Source organism: Ochotona princeps, chromosome 6 (genome assembly GCF_030435755.1).
Source record: "Ochotona princeps isolate mOchPri1 chromosome 6, mOchPri1.hap1, whole genome shotgun sequence".
NCBI lineage: Eukaryota > Metazoa > Chordata > Mammalia > Lagomorpha > Ochotonidae > Ochotona > Ochotona princeps.
In genome coordinates, this window is record NC_080837.1 from 73496159 (window position 1) to 73511035 (window position 14877).

General features: G+C 39.6%; 1 pseudogene; it reads left to right on the plus strand.

The window, feature by feature from the left end:
• The first annotated feature begins 4391 nt into the window (after positions 1 to 4391).
• On the plus strand, positions 4392 to 4511 carry LOC118759299 (U6 spliceosomal RNA; annotated as a pseudogene).
• The last annotated feature ends 10366 nt before the right edge of the window (positions 4512 to 14877 follow it).

The window sequence follows — 14877 nt, forward strand, 5'->3', positions numbered from 1 at the left end:
GAATCTGCTAGGGAGCTTTCAAAATTACTCACGTCTGAATCTCAATCCCAGTGTCTGTTCAATGGGTTTGGAATGTAGCATGGGGTGCTGGCATTTAATCATCTACTTCTATCGTGTCGCACAGTATTAAAAACCATTTTCAGTTTTCCTCAAGTGATTAGGGGTGCATTTTTAGACCAATAAACTAGGAACACATACGAAAGTTAATTATCTTCTGTTATTTTGAACACATGAAAAATAAACACATGTGAGCTTCATGTGAGTTAGATTTTAGTTTATTACAAACAAGTGCATAATTTGTAAATGTATGTCTTGATGAGATTCTTATAAACACATCTGTTTTACCAACATTCAGATCAAGACAGAGATAACACTCCCGTTATTTGCTCCATATCATGACATAAGAATAGCTTTCCCCTGAGAGGTAATAAAGATAATGTTCTCCGCAACTGTGACTATGCGTTAACCTTGGATGCCACTGACGTACATTTCAAGTTGGGAGATTTCAGACACTACCAGCAGGAAGCACAGTGGGTCTTTCTGGAAAAGATAGATATGCATTTGCTCCTGGAAGAAATTCCACCGATGTGACATAAATGAATTTCTACGAGACACAAATCCATAAGAATAGGAGAAAAAAGGGAGAAGGTAACTATCAAATCTCAGAAGCTAGAAAGTGTTGAATGACTTGTCAGGCCTGAGAAAACTGAAACCTAAACTACTGATGGGTAAACTGAAATGGGCTCAATGAACGAGGGGGCTGTCTGACATTCCCAAGGTTAGTTTGTACACAGCTCCCAGGATGAGCAAGGCCAGTCAAGAGATGAGGAAAACTGCCTGTGATCCAGGGAAACAGATCATAGCAAAAACGATACTGATGGCTCCGAAGGAAAAAGCCCCAGTGTTCCATAGTGAAATCATAATAGCCAAGAGCCTGTTGGGAGACAAGTCTCCATAGATCTCTTTCCAGTTCTTGACCTCTATGCAGGCCCTGGCAGCTCTTGTTCTGGTGAAGGCTTTGGAAAATAAAGATAAAGCCCCGTTGCAGAACAGAAGACTGTTGGGTTTGTTAATGTCTCACTTTGTGGCAGATCGGATAAGTTTGCTCTTGGGTCACTGTGAATGATGGAGAGTTCCTAAGCTCATGATTCTTCAGCTGTGACACATACCTGCTCCATATTTATCATCCACCTTGCTTTGTGTAACGAGGGGAACCAGGCAAGCGTGCTCACGGTGCTTAATGGACTGTAATAAAGTGCTTCCAGTCAGACCCAGGAGCCTCATGTCCTGTGCCTCCATCCATGGAACCTCAGCACACTAACTTGTGAACTGGAAAGTGAGCTGAAATCCCAGACCCTTCAAGGTTCTTGATCATTCTAGCTATTCTAGATTCCAGTTTTGCACCTTCTGCTCTGGAATATAGAATAAAACATCCAAGAATATTAACTTACAATAATAAAAGTATTAAAATGCAACTTGGAGAAACTAGCCCACTCAAGAGAATAAAACATTTAAAAAATGTTAATACCCTCAAGGAGATGAGGAAAGCTATTAAGCCTACCAAATGATAAGAACATGCTGTTTCTGAAACAAGAGGCACTAATCACAAAGAAACAGAAAACAAAGTTCTACCTTTCAGCCTAGTATTATGGAAAAGAATAAATTGTCTTACTACTTGAGCAAATAGGAAGATACATTAAAAGGTTTGTGGAGAAATGACATTAAAATATGTTTGTTTTGGTATAAAATGGGTTTTTTCCTTGCTATACATCACCCAAGAACTTTCTGAAGACTCCTTATCCCGCCAATTTTGAATTCTGTGCTCCAAAATAAACTTATCTCCTAGCACTATTTTCCACAAACTTTTTGAAATATGTGTTATTCACTGAGTGTTTCTGTTTTTCTAACTTGCAATCAAAAGCACTCTGTTACGTAAATGACTTCTTGTACTCAGCTATCAAATACTAGCTTTCCTTTATCCAATAAAATTCTCCCCCCAAAACTGGTCAAATTCTAACTGTTTTCCATACTTTTGGACATATCAAATGCTGTGCTATTTCCCATCAGCTAACAACACTCACAATGCTTTCAACCCCTGATATTTGTGTGTGTATATGAATGTCATTGAGGGAGAAAGTATGTCTTTTACGCCTTTTAGAAAATATGAAAAGTTGCAATGCCAAGCAAAACCGTAATTAAGGAGAAAAGTAGGTTGTGTTGATTTGGTGAGGAAAGTAGTTTTGCACATCAATGTATATTGCTGCCTAAAACAAGAGTGTTAAGTGGCATCTGAAATTCTGTCAATGAACTGATCCTGTGGGAAACTTTTCTAGTGCCTTGAAAATCAACTCCATCAGAGGCAGTGTTCAAATTATCACCTTCTCAAGAGGTTTTATTTGTTGTTGTGTGGGTTTTTTTAAGAAAAATGAACAGACTATAAGGCCGTCTGTATTTTCAGGAAACGTGATCTGCAATCTCCACATGGCATTTGAGAAGACTTCTCAATTACCTTTAAGAGAATGGTTCAGCAAGGAGAATCCATTCATGGTTTTGCCCACTCTCTATATATGATACATTTGCTATTCAAAGTTTGACAGCCATCACTATGAGGAAGCTGAAAACAGCAAGTTGGAAATGCAACTCCTTGGGAAAACAAGGATCCAGCAGGAATCATTGGATGTTTCTGCTGACTATCCGAGGGTGGCCAGCCATAGTACAGGATGTATATGAAGGCCAATTCAGCTCGGATGACCTTAAAATGGAAACACGGATTCATCATTCTTTTCTTTAAAGAAGAACACAGTAAGGGTGGCACATATCTTTCATCCAGATGATCTCGCTGAAAAGCACAAATAAAATGATGTGATATTAATTAAACTTTAAGAGCCTTCAAGAAATCTGGTGTTTCTTGATACAAGTCTACCTTGTTCTTGCAAAAATAAGCTGTGTGGTTCCTAATTTCATTTGCTAATTTATACCTCTGTGAGTCAGAGGTTTCAGAAGGTTGTTAAGGTTCTCCATATATTAACATCAGGCGGACAGCAGAACTGAGCTGCTCAAGGCCACAATTAAGCCCACTGTACATTTTTGGCTTTATGTCCCTCCAAGCCACAAGAGACTTCTAATATTTACTTTTAAGTAAAACTAAAGTTCATTTGAATTATTATTGCCTTTCTAGATGTTACCATTAAATTGTGTGCCTATTATCACAAAATAAAAAACATAACATTAAGTAGAAATATCATTTTTGTAAGTTGTTCTTCCAAAAATCTGGTATGATAAGCTACATGAAAATTTGGAGGATGGATGTGCATTGGAGCAAAGGTAGGACTAGTTCATAGATCTATTTTTTTTTTGAAAATTTATGTTCTGCAAATTGACAAACAGAATAAATGTTTATCATTCTTTGTTATAAAAACTGTCTCCAAGATGATATGTAACTACCCTCTCAAGTTATAGGTCACTCCTAAAAGTAATGTCCCCTTGATAGCCCTTAGATGTGGTTATCATCTTTAGGGCCTCATCCAGGCCCTAAAGTATCTTCCAGGAAGTTCCTATCAAACTAAAAATATGTTTTCCAGTTAATGCATTAAGTCTGCTTGAGTAATATAAAAAATAAACATAATGGGGTACCAAGACGAAGTTTTGGAAGGGAAAAGAAACCTTAATGGAAAACATGATGAAAGCAAAAATTTGGAGTTTAATTAATAACACCATACAAAAGTTTTGACCCATGTACTATGGTATGCAACATGTTTAAAAAAAATGGGGATTGAGAGATGTTGAGTGAGGAATACACAGGAAGTCTCCATGTTGTCTTTGAAACTTTTCTGTAAGTTTAAAAATATTTCAAATAAAAAATGTCCCTGAATAAAAAAGTCTACATGAAATTTTAGCAATGTCTAATCACTCATCCAATAGGATCTTAGGGAATTACAAATGCATTGTGTTCATCCAGGTAGATCCATGGCTACCCTTGAGGAGTTAGGATTTTAGAGGCAAGAAAGACATTACACGGTTACCAAAATGAGCACACAGACCACTACAACTTGTAGCAACTGCTACAAAGGGGAAGCAGCATGAATGATAGCCACACAGAGATGGAAAGACCTCCCTGAAAAGGTGGTTTATAACATGAGATCTGAGCGATGCCAAGGAGCCATTCAAGTGCCAGTGCGCCAGGAAGAAGAGAGAGTTTGCCCATCATCCTGTAGAAGCAGAAGAGCCTCAGGCATGGACTAGCCTAACCAGAGAGCCTATTGAGAGTGTGAGGAGTACCAGCTGAAGAACCACACCATCCGGGACCTTAGAGGTTGACTTTGGGTTTTATGGTTTTCCACGGTGACACAGGACTCAGCTGAAGACTTTAATCTCAGGAATAGCATGATCAGGTGCTCAATTTCATAGCAAATATACCAAAATTGAAACAATACAGAGAAGATTAGCATGGCCCCTTCATGAGCATGGCGTGTAAATTTGTGAAGCAATGGCATGGTCCAGTTAATATTTTCAAAAGATCACTTTTTGTAGAGGCCAGTGCTGTGGCACAGCACGTTAATCCACCTGTTGCAATGTTGGCAACCCAAATGGACACTCTTTCAAGTCCAGGATGCCTCGCTTCTTATCCAGCTCCCTGCAAATGCACCTGGGAAAGCAGAAAAACATGGCTCAAGAGCTTGTGGCTCTGTGCCTGCATGGGAAACCCAAAGAAACTCCAGGCTTCAGCCAGGCCAAGCCCTCAACATTACATTCATTTGGAAAATGAACCAACAAACACACTCTGTGTGTATGTCTCTCTCTCTGTAACTCTACCTTTTGAATAAATAAATAAACCTTTAAAATACAGATATAATCACTATACAGCTGATGTAATGTATATGAGTGAAATTAACATCTTGAGATCTAATTATTATTCATACTCCTTGTCTGTATTCCTGAGTATATAGACAGTGGGCTTCCTGTTTTCTACCTGTGGAATTCTTTGTTGCGGAGGGTTAAACATTGCAAAAAATTAACAGTAAAATAAGCAAAGAAGAAGGAATGACAGAGGTTGAAAAATATTGCTATGTTCTTAAAACTGTCTATACAAAATGCATGACTTTTGTATATAATACAGCATGGTAGCCTAAAGTCCTCCTCTTGCATGCACTGGGATCCCATATGGGCGCTGGTTCTAATCCCAGTGGTCCCACTCTCCATCCAGCTCCCTCTTGTGGCCTGGAAAAGTAGTACAGGACAGCCCAAAGCCTAGGGACCCTGCAACCACATGGGAGACCCAGAAGAAGCTCCAGGATCCTGGCTTCGGATCAGCGCAGCTCCAGCCATTGCAGCCGCTTGGGGGGTGAATCAACGTAATGAAGATCTTGTTCTCTGTCTCTCCTCCTCTCTGTATATCTGACTTTCCAATAAAAAAATGAAGGGGGAAATTGAAAGTTCTAACTAGCTTTATTTTGAAAGGCCACAGGATAAGAAAGTCCACTTAGGCATGCATACTGTTTCTTTGACTCTACCACCACGACCACAGTAGGGAATATTGTGTTCCAAACGGCCCCCAACTCCTACAATCTGGGTGTTTCCTCTAGCAGTCCTGTTATTAAACATGGGGAAGAACCTATGAACCAGACATAGGCAGACTCCAAAGGCACATGAGCTGGAACTTAGCAAAGGGTCACCAGCCAAAGCCTGCAAGCTCCCATTCCCTTGGGCAAGCTCAGCTTTTATAAGTCACAAAAGGATTCTTAGTTTTTCTGGTTTTCAGGAGTAGAAAACCATTATTGACACCCCGCTCTGCCCATCTTGGCATTAGCCAATGTCTAAATATAGCAAACCCCAGCCTGCAGAATAGTACCATTTTCAATCTCTGTTTAAAACATACAATGTTAAATGTCATCCTCAATTACTGTGCATTGAGTCTGAAGGCGCTGGTGTGTCACCCTCTCTGACCTAGAAAAAGAAATATGTCTTCTAAATCTGATGTAACCAGTGGCACTTCAATAAAGCTTAATAAGCAGTCTGCAGTACTGGTTGGAAACTCTTAAATGGGATTCTCCAGGGACTTGTAAGCAAACACCTGCATTTTCTCAGCTTGTAGGCTTATACAGCATCTATAAATTCACTAAATATTACCTGGATACACTCCATGGGAGTGCAGTCCTAAGAAAGAACATACAGAATCTTTATTGAAGAGTGTGATTTGATATGAAAAAAAATGCATACAAACCTCTCCAAACCAAGTAACAACAGTCCAACCACTTGCTTCTTTTCCCTGACAGTTAACAGAGTTGTGGGACAGTGTCCCTGACAGCCATGATTGGTTGACTTAACCTCATCCTAAACCTCCACCATCAATGGACCCATGAGTGCATATGTAATATAAATTGGGCCAAAGAGTCACGTTCCACAGGAATCTCGATTTAGAAGTGAGAGATTCTTGCTCAATCTGTCTGCTCTTTTGAATAGAGGACGTGTAAACACTGGAACTGCTGGCAGTGGCTATTTTTGCCCATTTGGACCAGCAAATAGAGAAACCCTGCCTGCAGCAAGAGACAAGAGTGGACAACGTGTGCCAAAAAAACAGAAGGAAATGCGAGAGGGCTTCCTGTCTCGCCACACCATTCCAGTGACTGATTTCAGTTTACAGCAATTGAATCCCTGCTCTCAAAGCCCAGAGAGATTTCCCAGTATCCTTACAATAGCTGCCATCTTGCCTAAGTCTTGTTCAAGTAGAAACGAAAAACCAAACAAGCCATCCCTAACACTCAAAGACTCTCCATCCTATTTAGATTCAAATAACTGAAAACCAATTTACCCAAATCCTTAAGCCAAGATCTTTGAAAGCAGAATCCAATTCCAAGCCTCTCAGAGCAAATAAATGAAAACTGCTTATTCTGAAATAGCAAATTAAAAAAAAAAAAACTCATGGCAAAAATTTTATGGACTTCACAATTTTGACCACACTATAGTTCATATTTTAAATAAATCAAGACATGAAGTCTTACATAGATTAAGAACATTGGGGGAAAGATAGCCAAAATAATAGTCATTGTATCAAGATGCCAAGATAACTTTCCTTTTTTGTTAGTAGTTAAATGCCTTATTAACACTACAAAATCGTAAGTAGACTATGTAGAAAAATGTAAATGTGTTTATAACACGATTATATATTTTTTAAAAGTAGAACATAAAACAGCCTGTCTGTTATGTTTGTCACTATATAAATAGCCCAGAAGACAACTGTCCCTTTAACACTCCATATATGAAAGAAACAATGCTATTTCCAATAGATCTTCCCAAATTAACTCCCAGCCACTACTTTTCCATCTGCTTTCCCTCCCAATTCTGTCTTGACCCCAGTCTACCTCCTGCCAGCCACTTTCAGCTGGGATGGTACCCTTCCCCTCTGCCACTCTTCCTCCTACCTTCTGCCCACTTTGATACCCGTGCACCTATTTCTCCAGATGTGTAGACCCATACTTTCATTCATTGGTTCTGAATTTGTCTCCTCTTTTTTCACATCAGCACATTTGCAGTCACTGCTTCACAACCAACCTCTACTCCATTTGCAACAAACTATCTCTAGAAGTCCAGGTAAGGCTACCCCTCTAAGTTACAGCAACAGGCTAGCTAGAAAACAGTAAGAACTACAAAGCACCATTCAAATTAAAAACCACTATGAACCTGGGCTAACTGTACATTGCCTTTAACATTGCTACAGGATAATTTTTTTAATAACAACAATTCAAGATACCATACTGGATATGAAGGAGAAGATGATAAACCATTTAGTTACCAGAAAAAGTAGTTTAGCTTTTTGAAATCTTAAAACTGTTTTCTTGAGTTTCTCTATCAGCACAGCAATTTCCACACAATAAACTGGATGTTGTGCCATACATCCAGTAAATACAACATTATGCAATCCTCCCAACCTGTGAAGCAGCTATCATCATTCCCATTTTACAGGAACAAAATTGTTGATCTGGGTGGTTATGTTACTCATAAAGTTTCAAAGGCTAGCAAAGTGAAAATACAGGCCGAAGACCTCCATGGCCAAAACTGGTGAGTGGTCTTGGAATTGTACCTAGTAGCGTCAAACCAGATCTTAAACTTATCCAAAGACGTGCAACATAACACTACAAAATTTTAGCTAGCACTAATATAGCATTTTACAACAGAAATATTCAGTCTACATATAACAAGTATTTTAAGTGCGAAATACATCAGAATAAATAACATAGAAGACATATTATCCAACATCAATAACATGTACAATGATATTTGTCATCAACAAAGCCAATATGTCTTAATTTAAAATTACATTACAAAACACTTCTCAATATTTATTACAACTGTTTACGAGTGTTGGCAATTGGTCTAGCAATTTTTCTTGCTAATATACATCCTAAGCAGCAGCAGTGAGGCTCAAGTTGATTGTATTCACAGCTCCCGGATGCAACCTGGTCCTGTCCTAGCTGTTGAGGATGTGTGGCAAATAGACAGCTGATGAGAGTCCCCACGATGTCTCTCTCCCACCATCCCACCGCACCACCACGCTGCTTATCTGTGCTTCTTGCTCTCTCTCTCTCTCGCTCTCTCTCACACACACACACACTTTCTTTGTGACTCTGCCTCTGATACTACAAAATATAACTTGGCATATATAAGTAAGCATAAAGATCATTTTCAAAATATACAGAGAATATAAACAAGGATAACAAATTTATCACATTTACTTCACCAGTAAGAGACCCTCTCATAACTGAATTCCAGTTAGAATGCTTGGGAGCTGTATTAATTTTGAGACATGAAGATCAATAGCAAGCACTTTGAAAGAGAAAGGGGAAACCACATTTCTTTCTTATTATTGTAACTTTCTACTATACTGTATTTTTTTGGTATAAAAATGTTGTCTTTAATTAAAATTTATGTTCTCTGATTTTAATATGGTACTATACCAAATATTCTCTAGAGTAACTACCTAATATAAAGAGCGATGATACAGAAAAAGCAATTTTTTATTATTAATTACATTGCATTATGTAACAGTTTCACAGGCTCTGGGATTCCCCCAACCCCTACTATACAATATTTTTAATATATATATATATATATATAGTTGTTGATCTGCAAAGCAGAGTTCAGTGAGAGAAGGGATGAGAGACATCAGATATCTCCTGTCTGTTGAGTCACTCTGCAAATCACAGCAGCAAGTGAACCTGGGCCAGGCTGAAGCTAGGAGTCTGGAGGAGGGCTCAAGCTTGAATTGTCCTCCACTGCCTTCCCAGGCACATTAGCAGGGAGATGGATCAAAAGAGGAGCAGCCAGGACTTGAACTGGTGCCCATAGGAGATGCCAGTGTTACAGGTAGCAGCTTAACTTGCTATGCCACAATGCTGGTCCCTACACTATATTTTTTAAATTTATTTTCTCCATTCAATCACAGAAAACTTTAAGAAGGAAATAAGTACACACAAATGCAGAAGTTATAATCTGGCACGAAAAATGACCATAAAATATGATTCGGTGTATTCCCACTCTCTGAATAGGCTCATCTATTTCATTCATTTTTTTACTGGTAATGTTTTACTTTCCCTCGTTCACTATTACCTTTCTTCTTCTGTGTGAAAATAATTCACTTTCCAAAATCTCCAAAGGAAACTGGAATCATCCAGTAATTAGTATGATAAACTTTATTGAAGCCCAGAATGTATGAGACACTTAAATAATGAAAGTCTGAAGCTAAGTCCCTGCCCAACTCTGTGGGTGAGACAGTCTAATGCAAGACACACAACTCAAACTCGTGAGCCACCTGCTGCTGCAGAGCAAAGTTTCCAGAACTACAGCCCAGGGGCAATTAGCTGCAGCCTGGGGTGAGCTGCAAGCTTTACAGGAACAGTGTATGTAAACTGAGCTTAGAGAGACTACAGGAGCTTTCCACCAGGGTTTGGGAGGGGGGATAGAAGACACAGAGGCTGGGAGCATCGGGTCCGAAGCATAATAAGGCACCATGGAGCAAGGAGAAAATGGGACCAGTGAATAGTAAGCTGCCCAGGGAGGCCATGACTATAAAATGTGGAGACCACATGGGATATAAGATCAGAAAAGTGGCACTAGAAAATCCAACAACTGCTGCTAACTAGAGTGGATCAAGATGCTTACATATATGGAAGGGACTTGTACGTGTAAATATTGAGTTGTTAAAATCTATACGCCAATGATATAAATGTTTAGTACAAAATACAGATCATCTACATGTGTCTATACACAACAAGGATTGAAAGGATATATACCAAAATTTTAACGCTAATCACCTCTGGGTGAGAGAATTGTGAATCATTTCGTTTTAATCTCTCTTTGCTTCTCCACCTCCATATTTTCTGAATCAAGTATGGATTATTTGGCTATTGGGGGAGGGTGTTTTCTAAAACACGATATGAATAAATTGGGTTCAGATTGTTTGGCACATCAAGGAGCTTAGACTTTATTCCATGCTTGATCTTAGTCTGAAAACAAAGATGCAATAGGACTTCGCTCCAAAGAAAATGAGAAATTACTACAGGCATTTCATCGGGGATATAAGATGAAAAGATTTGCATGTTAGAGTGTAAATGCTGTTACAGTGCTCATGGTAGATTGGGAAGGACTTGTGGTTGAAGAAGAGATAAGAGCACAGGACTAACGCAGTGACACTGCAGGTGGAACATACCTCTTCGCAGCAGAATAGAAAGGAACTATTGTAAGAATGCGAGGCAAGAGCAAAGGCTGAGAAAAATTTCAGGTTTCTGGCTCAGACGATTGGTTGGATACTGACACTGACAGCTGAAATGGGCAGTCAGAATAAAAAGGCATGTTTTGAGGATAGGATGATGACATTGAATTTACCTGTGACACACCCAAGTGACACCCAGACAGGAAGGCCACAGGTGGTTTCAGTGATAGACCCGGGCTTAGGAAAAGTGGGTCTAGAAATGTAGACACATAGAAGGGGTGAGTCCCTGGGAGTGGATGAGCTTATTCAGGGAAAGCGCCAACTGAGCAGATGCAGGTAGGGCTTGGAACCTTTGAAATGCCACCTACTAGCAGCTGCCAGCGCTTGGAGCTCCAAGAGCCAGAAGTGGGCATATTTCCTCTTTGCAGAAGATTCGATCAGAGTTGGTATCAGAGGAAGCAGAAACATGTTACTACACATTTGTAGCTATCCATAGAAAATAATTGTAGAACTGATCACTAATATAGTATAGAAAAAATAGGTTCGGTCATTTGGCATAGTGGTTAAGTCATTGCTTCAAATGCCCTCATTTCATACACAAGTGACTGGTTCCAGTCCCAGGCTGTCTGCTTTCGATTCAGTTCCCACAGTGTGCACCTGGAGGCAACATGCCATGATTCAAGTACTTGGGTTCCTGCCATGTCCCCTCCCCATGTCGAAATCCTGGATTGAGGTCTGATTCCAGGTTTTACCAACCAGGCCCGGCCTCGGCTGCTACAGGCATACAGGAAAGCAAACCAGAGGATAAAAGTGTGTGTGTGTGTTACTCTCAAATGAAATCAAAACAAATTCTGAAAATTAACCAAAAAAAAAAAAAAGGCTGACAGGTGCAATGTATTGAACAGAGGCAACCAATTCCTTCCTGAGATACAAGGTGGGTGAGGAGAGTACTAGTTTACCAAGCAATCATTCTGCCAAGGATGGAACTTTCATAAACCTGCCAACACTGATCTAATGCTCTGTTTGCTACATAGTGATTTCCAAGTACAGTTTTTCAAAGAAAAGGATGCCAATAGAGGTGTTCTGGATGACAGAGCCACCACTTGCCGGTAGATCACCATCAGTTTCCAAGCCATGAGAATTTAATTCACTACACAACTACACACTGCCTCCTGATACACACATAAAGGCCCATCCTCAAAATAGCAATACTGGAACATGGGAAGACAAATTTATTCTAATTGATGTTGCTTACAGAAACAGATTTCTTAGATCATACAACCTGTTCTGACCATCATTTTCTGTGTTTCCAGCTAAACGTCCACCCATATCTGACCCCCAGGGAGACCTCCAATCTATTTAGCCTACCACCTTTTCATAGTCCCTAATTATCTCAATTTTCCCTCTTCTGATTACCATGAATATTATGGTCAATTCTTCTCTACAATCATTTCTTCACCACATATAATCCACTGCTTCTATTATCTGATTGTATCTATTGGTTAATCTAGTACACTGGTTAAACCCTTGTTTTCGCTGTTCCATGCCTTTTTCAAAAAGATGATTTATTTACTTGCATCTTCTGTCTGCTGACTTACTTCTCAAATGACTGTAACAGTCAAAACTAGACCAGGCCAAAGCCATTCCCCTGGAACTCCATTCAGGTTTCCAACACGGGTAGCAGGGACACAAGTACTTGGGCCATTACCTTTACCTTTCCAGGAGCATTAGCAAGAAGGTGGATTGGTAATAGAATATCTGGGAACTGAATATGATGTGCAGTGAGGGCATCCCAAGAAGTGACTTCACCTACTTGTCACAGTACCCACCTCTTAAACCATGACTCTACGGTCCCTAAACCAATATATTTACAGTACTCTCTTTAAGTCTGTGACCAGAAATCTTAAATAGACCCTTAAGGCTACCAGACAACCTCAGGGCATTTTTTCCTAGTCCACTCACTCTCCCTATTTGTTTTAACTACTGACATGTTGTTCAACATCTATCATTCCCCTGTCATCCTCACTTTGAGCCGATGGCTTTGCTTCCTATTTGGAAAATGCTCAAACAGCCAGAAGAGATTGCAGAATCCTTCCGCCATCTCAGTCATCCACCTTCCAGAGCCTGCCCCCACACGGTGCAGCCTACATCCATGTTCCTAACTAAGGCAATGTCCCTTCTTGGTGCTTCAGACTCCATTCCCCATCTCTTCAAAATCACGATTTTTTCTTTCTCTATTGAATCATTCTCATTTGCATGCAAAAAAATGTCATTTTTTTCTCCCATCCTAAAAAAAATAAACATCTTTGACTCTATTGCCTGTATTTTTCCCCTTGGCACAATAATATGTAAAGAATCATTGATTCTCACACTTTCCAATTATTCACTCTGGTTCTCTTTCTTTTAAAAGATTTGTTTATTCAAAAGGCATAGCTACAGACAGGGACATACACACACATACACACACACACAAACACACACAGTTTGTAATAATTATTTCATAGAGTGATATACTCTCCAAATAGCCACAACAGCCACAGGACAGGCTAAAGTCAGAAGCCTGCAACTCCATCCAGGTCTCCTACGTGGGTGACAGGGATCCAGGATCTTGGGCCATGTTCCACTACTTTCCCAGGAACATTACCAGAAAGCTGGATCAGAAGTAAAATAGCTGTAATTCAAACTAGAGCCCTTTAGCATGCTGGCATTGTAGGAGGTAGCTTATCCCACTCTCCCCAATGCCAGATCTTCTAATTTCTTTTATATGCATTCTAGTTCATTTTAGCCTATCTTATCACATTTCTCAAAGTTTACTGTCAAGATCACCAAAGATAACTACCCAACTCCAGGTTTATCAGTTTTCATTTTATTTATTTGAGCTTTCAACAGCATTACATGGTTCATTCCTTCCTTCTGAGACTACTTTGCTGGCTTGCAAGCTAATGCACACTCCTGGATTTCTGCCCATTTCCTGGGTGTTTCCTTCTGATCTCCTGTGTTGGTTGCCCCTGTTCTTTCCAACCTCGTAGTATTCGACCAGGCTTCAGCCTTTGCTTCTCTTTTCCTTACATATGCATTCCTTGGAGATCTTATCCAGTCTTAAATTCCCTCCAGCTGTGGACAAATCTCTAATTTATATCTCCAATGAAACTTCAAACTTACTCTGAACTTCAAGCTTACTCTTAACAGTTCCAGCTGTGTTTAACACCTCCAAAATTGTATCCATATCTCATGTTTCAAACTCTACCATGTTCCTCTACCTCGAAGCTTTCCACATTACAACCAATGGCAACTCAATCTTGATGAAATTTTTAAAAAGAAGGGGTTATTTGTCATTCCTTTCTTCCTTGCACGTAGCATATCCAGCCCATCAGGAAAACATATTGACTCTAATTTCAAATACATTCATAATCTGCCCATGTCTTACTCCCTTCTTGCTACTACTCTGGTTCAAGTCACCGTCTCCTCTCAGGAACTTTATTTCCAACCCAGTTCAATAGAATAATTCAATGATCCTTAGAAAGGTAAGCTGAGCCCTTAAAATCCCATGAAATCTTCTTTGGAATACAAGAGTCTATCTTCAGATGACTCCCTCTGTCTTCAATGACCTCATTTCTGTCATCACTCTTCATGTTGTTTACTCCTGGCATGTAACAGGTGCTCAGTTAATATTTGTTGAATGAATGAATAAATCTAATTTTTCCATGAGATCCAGAACAGCTGCTCTAGCCAATATACTCTGGTAATCATTGGACCCAATTGTGTGTGTGTGTGTGTGTGTGTGTGTGTGTGTATTCAGTGCCTGTTAAATAAACTGAACAAGATAAGTAAAACCAATGATGAAAAAATCCCATAATAGTACTTCCATTTATCTGAATCCTACAGCATTGTTTTTTGTACCAGCCAGCTTCTAGAACTCTTTCTGAACAAACTGCAAGCACAGTTGCAAGGCACATTAATAAGAAATGAATCTCCAATGTGTTTTCTCATGGATGAGTCTCTACCAACCTTCAATAAGACAAATGGCATGAAGCTATTACCCCATCTTTAGAGGTGTCGTATGTAAGCAATAGGAAAACTAGAAAACCACCTAACCTTCCCATATTGCATATTCATCACTGTAGCCTTTTCCTAAATATATCCTTTCCAGACTTCTGTCAAGCTGTTGCTCA